Source organism: Macrobrachium nipponense, chromosome 12, assembly GCF_015104395.2.
Source record: "Macrobrachium nipponense isolate FS-2020 chromosome 12, ASM1510439v2, whole genome shotgun sequence".
Taxonomy (NCBI): Eukaryota; Metazoa; Arthropoda; class Malacostraca; order Decapoda; family Palaemonidae; genus Macrobrachium; species Macrobrachium nipponense.
The window spans coordinates 45,274,282-45,281,781 of NC_087205.1; the positions used below are offsets into that span (position 1 = coordinate 45,274,282).

The following is a 7,500-nucleotide window of genomic DNA, read 5'->3' on the forward strand; positions in this document are numbered from 1 at the left end:
CAAAGAAGGTTTCCTCTCCGTAGAGGCCTTTTTAACGTATGTGGAATTCGCTACGGAAAGGTGGACGGACGAGGAAAGAGTATTGCTTGCCAAACAGAAAATTACTGGGGACGCTCAGCGTAGGATGGTAGGTGGGAAATATGGCTCTTTCGGAGATTGGAGCGACTTCAAAAAGAAAATAATCCGCCGTTTTGGCCTCCGGGAAAGTGAACGAAGAAGGTTATGGGCAGCCTACCACCCCACGATGAGGGTGGGGGAGACTGTGGCCTCTTTTGTCGACCGACTGTCACAGGACTATGATAGTCTGGCACCTGAACTGGCTCGATCGGAAGACGATAAAGATGCCTTCTGCAGGCATATATTGGAGAAGGCCCTCCCCTCAGGTGTGATCGGTATCCTCTACGGAAATGCAGGACTACAAGCGCCGTTAGAAGATGCTATCCCAGCCATACAATCGCTAGTGGATACCACACGGCAGGAACAAGAAGGAAGTGGGGCTGCTCCCCGCCCTTTCGTAGCTGCCGCCGCCCGTCCTGGTACAGGAAGACGCGCCCTACCCGCCCCATCCAACTCCAGGGCTGGCCCTAGTGCCAAGCATCAGAGGGGAGCCCAGGGAGGGGGGAGCGTGGATACGACCAGGGGGCGCTGCTGGCAGTGCGGGAGTAGGGGTTACTGGCGCGCCCAATGCCCCTTCTTTGGACAGTGGGGTTGTTATGGGTGCGGTGCAGCTGATCACCTGGTCAGCCAGTGTACAAAAAACGGCGTCGCACCAAATCGCGGGCCCCCTCCCTCAAGAGGAAGGGGAGGAAAGCGAGTGCCGACGAACAATCCCCCTCCGGCACTCCAAGGGCCAGCGGCCGCCGCGACCAGAGGAACAACAGAGGGCCCAGTCGGAGCGATGCCACCTCCAGCCAGCAAGTAAGAAGGGACCTACCCCCGCCCCGTGGTGCTCCCCCTGGCCCCGGGGTGAGTGCTTCGGTAGGAGAGGCTGGACGCCCGTCTCCCTCCGCCCCTCCCTCTCACGAGGATGGAGATGGAGCTGTACCTATTCTAGAAGTGGGAATAGGCTCAGAAAACCACAACGCATTATTAGATAGTGGGGCATGTGTCTCTTTGATCGAGGAACACTTAGTGACGGGCGCCATTTCGGCATCGAAAGGGTATCTAACGTTGCACAGTGCCAGTGGGCAGACCATCGTGTTGCAGAAAACAGTACAGCAAACTATCTCCCTCGGTGGACGAATGTTCACTCACAAATTCTATGTGGTGCCTACCACCCACCTCCCTGGCGTTCCCATTATACTGGGAATCGGGTTCGTGAGCAAGCACCGAGTGCTTCTCCTTGGGGTAGGGGGAGGAGAGGTGAAAATGGCGGTGCCAGTAGGAGAGGGACAGTACCAACGGGTCTCCATACTGGGGGAAACAAAAGAAGTTGTCCGAATTGCCCTGGCCGCCAAGGGGGATACGGGAGTGGTGCCCGCTAGCCCTGAGGTGGGGGAGGTGATCCCACCCGCCTATCTCTACCCCCTTCCCCTCGTCCCGGCAAGGAAACTACAAGAGGGAACGTTGGTGTATATAACTCCCCATAAAAAGTGGGCAGACTTTATGTTGCCTGGTGTCGCTACCATCGTCGATGGCAAGGCAACTGTCCCTTTTGTAAATGTGAGTAGTAGTAGATTAGTCTCTATGTGATTTGGAAGTGTGTTCCCTTGTAGAAGCCAATAACGCAGTGTCGGCCTTGACTACCCAGAGTCAAGGTCACGGCGAAACTCGGCTTAGAAAATTATTGCAAACAGCTGTTAAAGCAACACCTTTGAATTATCATAGTTGCGTAGGAGAAATAGTAAGGGAATATCAAGAAACGATGGCGATAGAAGAGCCTCCAGGGAGAATAGATAAGTTACCTTTCAAAATAGAAACAGGAGATCATCCCCCTATCCGAAGTAAGTCTTACAGAACACCTGCCTGTCATGAACAAGTAATTGGGGAAAGATAAAACAGATGCTGGATCAGGGAATAATTCGGGAAAGTGAGTCTCCCTGGGCTTCTCCGATCGTTTTAGTTAAGAAAAAAGATGGCTCTCTCAGGCTGTGTGTTGATTATAGATGATTGAATGCCATTACCAAGGACAAAGCCTACCCATTGCCCTCGATCGAGGAACTTTTGCTTAAAGTAAGGGAGAGTAAATTTTTCACCACATTGGATCTTAAGTCTGGCTATCATCAAATACCCCTTGATAATGAGAGTAAAGAGAAAACGGCCTTTATAGCGAATAATCAGCTATATGAATATAATTTCCTTCCCTTTGGATTAAAGAACGCCCCTGCTCATTTTTCACGAGTAATGATGTCCGTGTTAGCTTCTATAATTGGCCTTGGGGTTTTTGTATATTTAGATGATATCATTGTAGTTGGTGCTACTGTAGAGGAGCATAAAGGTAACCTGATACAAGTTTTGGAAGCATTAAGGCGTCATGGTATGAAAATAAATTTAGAAAAATGTAAGTTTTTCCAGGCCGAAGTAGAATTTTTGGGTCACCTAGTAACATCTGAAGGCCTTAAGCCTTGTGCCGATAAAGTTGTAGCAATTAAAGAATTCCCACGACCAAAACATGCGAAAGATATAGCCAGCTTCCTCGGACTCGCGGGTTACTATCGGAAGTTCATTAGGAACTTCGGACAGATAGCGAGACCGTTAGACGCATTAAGGAAGCAACCTGATTTCCAATGGGGTGAGAAAGAGGAAGCAGCTTTTCAGAAATTAAAAGATGCACTAACGAGCGACGAACTCTTGGCTTATCCGAGGTTCGATCGCCCTTTTTTTGTGACCACAGACGCAAGTGATATTGCGATAGGAGGAGTAATCTCCCAGATTGACGATGAAGGTAATGAAAGACCAGTTAGACCAGTTTGTTTTGCATCACGCGCATTAAAAGGGGCAGAGAAAAATTATAGTACCTTCGATCGAGAGGCTTTGGCGGTCTTATGGTTGCTGGAGATTTTCACAGATCATCAACCATTAACATATCTGTTGAAGAAGAGCGAGATTACAAATCGCCAAGCTCGATGGATCGAGTGAATTTTAGAGTTTGACATCATAAAGATTGAACATATCCCAGGGAAAAGTAATAGGGTGGCTGATGCTCTCTCCAGGAACATCATAAGAGTAACAACTCGTGCCGCAAGGCGCAAGGAAGAACGACAAAAGAAACCTCGTGACGTTGGTGGCGCAGGCACTGCAGGCGATAGTGCCAGCAACGTTCCGACAGTTCCGAACAATGACAGTCAAACAAACGTAAACGCGACGCGCAGGAAACGGGAATCTTGCAAGCACTCTCAGGTGGATGAGAATGCCCGAGGCGGTAGCGGGTCAAATGCAGGTGGAACTCCGTCCGGGGGATTCCAGAATAAATGCCCGGAGAATGAAAGTGTGGTTGATTTTTGTGGTTGGAGTGTGCGAGAATTGGTTGAAAGTCAGGTGTCTGAAGCTTGGATTAGTCAGATCAAGGCTTGTGTGAAAGGTGAGAGCAACGAGTTCCCGAGTTATGTGCATCTGTCAAAAGACGCCTTCTTCATTGAGGGAGACGTCTTGTTGTGTAAATATGAAAAAAGGCCCGGAGATGTCCGAGCCCGAGTCGTTCTTCCTCGAGCCTTAGTAGAGAGAGCCATACACATGATTCATGTCAGCCCTTATGCTGGGCATGTAGGTATAGAAAGATCTCTTAGAAGAGCCCGTGAACATTTCTTTTGGGTTGGCATGCGTAGGGACATAACTAGATTTGTAAGTAATTGTCATGTATGCAACATGATGAAAAAGCACAGAACGGTGATTCCGAAGGCCCGATTATGGCCTGTGGTGCCGGTGAAGTGGGATAGAGTGCATATGGATGTGGTAGGACCACTACCTTCAGTGCAAGGACAACCTAGATATATTTGTGTATTTGTGGACGCGTTCACGCGTTTCACACGTGTGCGCAATGATAGACAAATCGGCAAAGGAAGTGGCTAAATCGATTCGGGTGTCCCAGAATACTAGTGTCGGACAACGGCCGTGAGTTCGTAAATGAACTAATTCGCGAGTTTACGGCCCTCTTACAAGTAGATCACGTTACCATCGCGGCTTATCGGCCGTCTGCTAACGGACTCGTTGAGTCTCACAACATAGAGGTAGTCAACATCTTAAATTATCTCATCGGGGATAATCCGACTTCCTGGCCGTCTCTGTTGCAGACGGCTGAGATGGCTATTAATGCCGCATATAACAGCTCGATTAGGGACACACCCTTCTTTTTGATGTATGGACAAGACATCCGACTGCCGTATTCGGTGGTCTTGGACCCTCAACAGATGCCCCTTTATACGGTGGAACAGTACCGGGTGTGGTTTTGTAATGCGACCCGACGTGTGTTCCAAGCTACGCAACGTCTGCTGTTGAGGGCAAACGAAAAGTACCGCTTGCGGTACGACAGACGGTTCCGAGCTCACGATTCCCCAATACAGGTTGGAGATCGAATCTACTTGAAGAAAATGCAACTGTCGAAACACAAGCTCGAACCGTCATATATGGGACCGTATCGTGTGAAGGAGATCAAACACTCCTCTGCTGTGATTCAGCATATTCGAACAGGGGTTGTGAGCGAGCACCACCTGTCGCACTTACGTCCAGTGCTTGAGGACAGCGTAGTGTTTTACACCACTAAACCAGTACCCCCGTACCCGGGGTTGGCCAGGTACCTGGGAGACGAGCCAGAAGAAAATACCGGAGCGCAAGTGGGCGCTCCACCGAGAGAACAAGACCGAGCTCCCGAGCCTATGGCATACGTAAATGCTGTTGCAAAGTAAATGAAAGGGGTCAGTGAACAGAGTCTGTAAATGCCAACCCACGTCTTTGCCTAGGATTCAGAATCATACCAGTTGTTTATTTTTTTTTATTTTATTTCTTGTTATCTCGATCAGATTGTAATGTGTCACGAATTTATGTTGTTTGATATAACTTGTCCAAATTATTTTCAGAACAAATGTTATTACCTGTGGATCATATTCTTATGTGTAATTTTGTTTTGATGTGGTTATGTTGCTTATGTACGTTTTTATTATTTTGATTTGTTGTTTTTTATTTGTGTTAAATTTGTCGCAACACCGATTCCATCCTATTTCATCTTTCATAAATTACACTAATGCTTGTGAAGTTTTTTTCATTTTCACAGATGATGAAATTTTTGTTTGTTTGTGCCTGAATTTCCAAATTTATTTCTATGGTTCTTTAGTTATTTTTTGATTTTTTTTATGTGATAGTAGTAAATGCACATTGATGTTCCAGGAAGATTTTTTTTTTATTTTCGTAAAATTCCATTGCATTATTTTTGTTCTGTGTATGTTTAAATTATGTTTTTGTTATTTTGAAGGAATTTAATACATTAAGGTGATACAATGTCATTAAAAATGGATGCCATGTGTCGTGATTGCCAAGGGCAGTGGCTGAATGTGTAAAATTTTCTGTCTTTTAGTTTTCACCATTTTGTTTTGATTATGAACCTGAACTTATTAAATGATTCCAGGAAAGAGTGATTGTTCTTAATTTTTTTTTTTTATAAAGATCTTATGTTGTTGTAAGACGTGTTCAATTTACTTGTAACCTTTAGTTTGTACACACGTCAAATGGCCCCCTTTAAGATAGTTAATTTGAATTTAGATAAATCAGTACCTTGAGGAAAGAGACTCGAGATGAGACAAGGCAGAGACTATAGCTTTGCGAGGACGCAAAGGAGTTTGGGGAGGGAGTGATAAGCCATTCTAGAGGGCTTATAAACAACTTCCCTAGAATATCGGAACATCTTACAAGACGCCATGAGGTCATTAACGGTCATTCTCTCTCAGATGAAGAAAGCGTCACCTCCCCCCAAACATCCCCCCCCAAAAGTTCGTTGGTTCTTTAGCGTCACCTATATTGGCACCCATTGGTCAATAGGCCTAAGGAGAGGTGCCGCAGCCAATCACATACGGGAGGGAATATATCGGGAGTTTGTGGGGTACTGAGGAAAGAGAGAGAATACGAAGGTGCCCTTTTCAGGGTGGCAGCTAAGCGTCGGTCAAGAGAAGGGAAAGACGCACTTTCCCCTCGTGCCCTCTGCCGGTTTCCGCTCGGTCTCAATTCCGCCGGTACTTAGATATTAAGTTCATTTCACTCGGGCCCTTGTGTAAATTCATTAGAATATAAGACCGGTGTTAAATTAATTACTGAGCGTTTGATTTCTGCATGACCCACAGTAACTTAAGAAACCCACGCGACCCAGGTGGGGTCATATATATATATATATATATATATATATATATATATATATATATATATATATATATATATATATTATATATATATATATATATATATACATATATCATATATATATATATATATATATATATATATATATATATATATATATATATATATATATGATATATATATATACTTATATATATATATAATATATATATATAACATATATACATATATATATATATATATATATATATATATATATATATATATGATATATATATATATATCATATATATATATATATGTATGTATATATATAGTATATATATAAGATATATATATATAGTATATATATACGTGTATATATATATATATATATATATATGATATATATATATATATATATATATATATATATATATATATATATATATATATATATATATATATATAATATACAGTGGTACCTCGGGATACGAAATTAATCCGTTCCGAGGTGGCCTTCGTATAATGAGTTTTTCGTATCTTGGAACACATTTTACATGTAAAATGGCTAATCCGTTCCAAGCCCTCCAAAAACACCCAATTAAATTTCATAATAAAGCTAAATTGACCTATAAACAATGAAATACTACAACAATTTGGACCATTCAATACCTAAATTAAGAAAAATCCAAAACCTGTAAATAAAGTGTATATTAGTGTACAAGAAATATTATTACTATAACGTAAAATGTGGAAGCTTACTTTTCGAGTGAGGCTATCTCCGATAGTGGTGGCAGAGGAGGAGGACAAATGGCAGATAACGTATTTACGAAAACACATAAAAAATTTAAGGGCAACTATAAAACTAAAATTTATGAAACACCTTAACAAAACTGTGACACTTAACTTACAAAAATCTAGAAATTACGTAAAAAAACAAATTTTTCTTTTCAACTTTTTTTTTTTTTTTTTTTTTACATTTACGTAGGCTTTTTTTTTTTTTTTTTTTTTTTTTTTTTTTTAACAGAATTTCAACTTCATCACCGCTTTCAACGTTCTGTTTTTCATTACTTGGTTCTTCCTTTTTGCTTTCAACTTTGTTTTTTATCACTTGGTTCTTCCTTTTTGCTTACTCCTGCTAATGCTGAAGGCCTCTTTAAAAAATAACGATCCAAGGAAGATTGCTTCTGCCTACTTTTCACAATGTTCCTGAAACAACTCAGGCAAATGTCATCG

The 7,500-nt window shown here is 42.6% G+C and overlaps 1 protein-coding gene across 8 annotated transcripts in view; it reads right to left on the reverse strand.

Annotated features, from left to right (window-relative positions):
* The window catches only part of LOC135224510 (myb-like protein P), an 871,197-nt gene that overhangs the window by 715,245 nt on the left and 148,452 nt on the right, over positions 1–7,500 (reverse strand). The window lies entirely within an intron of this gene.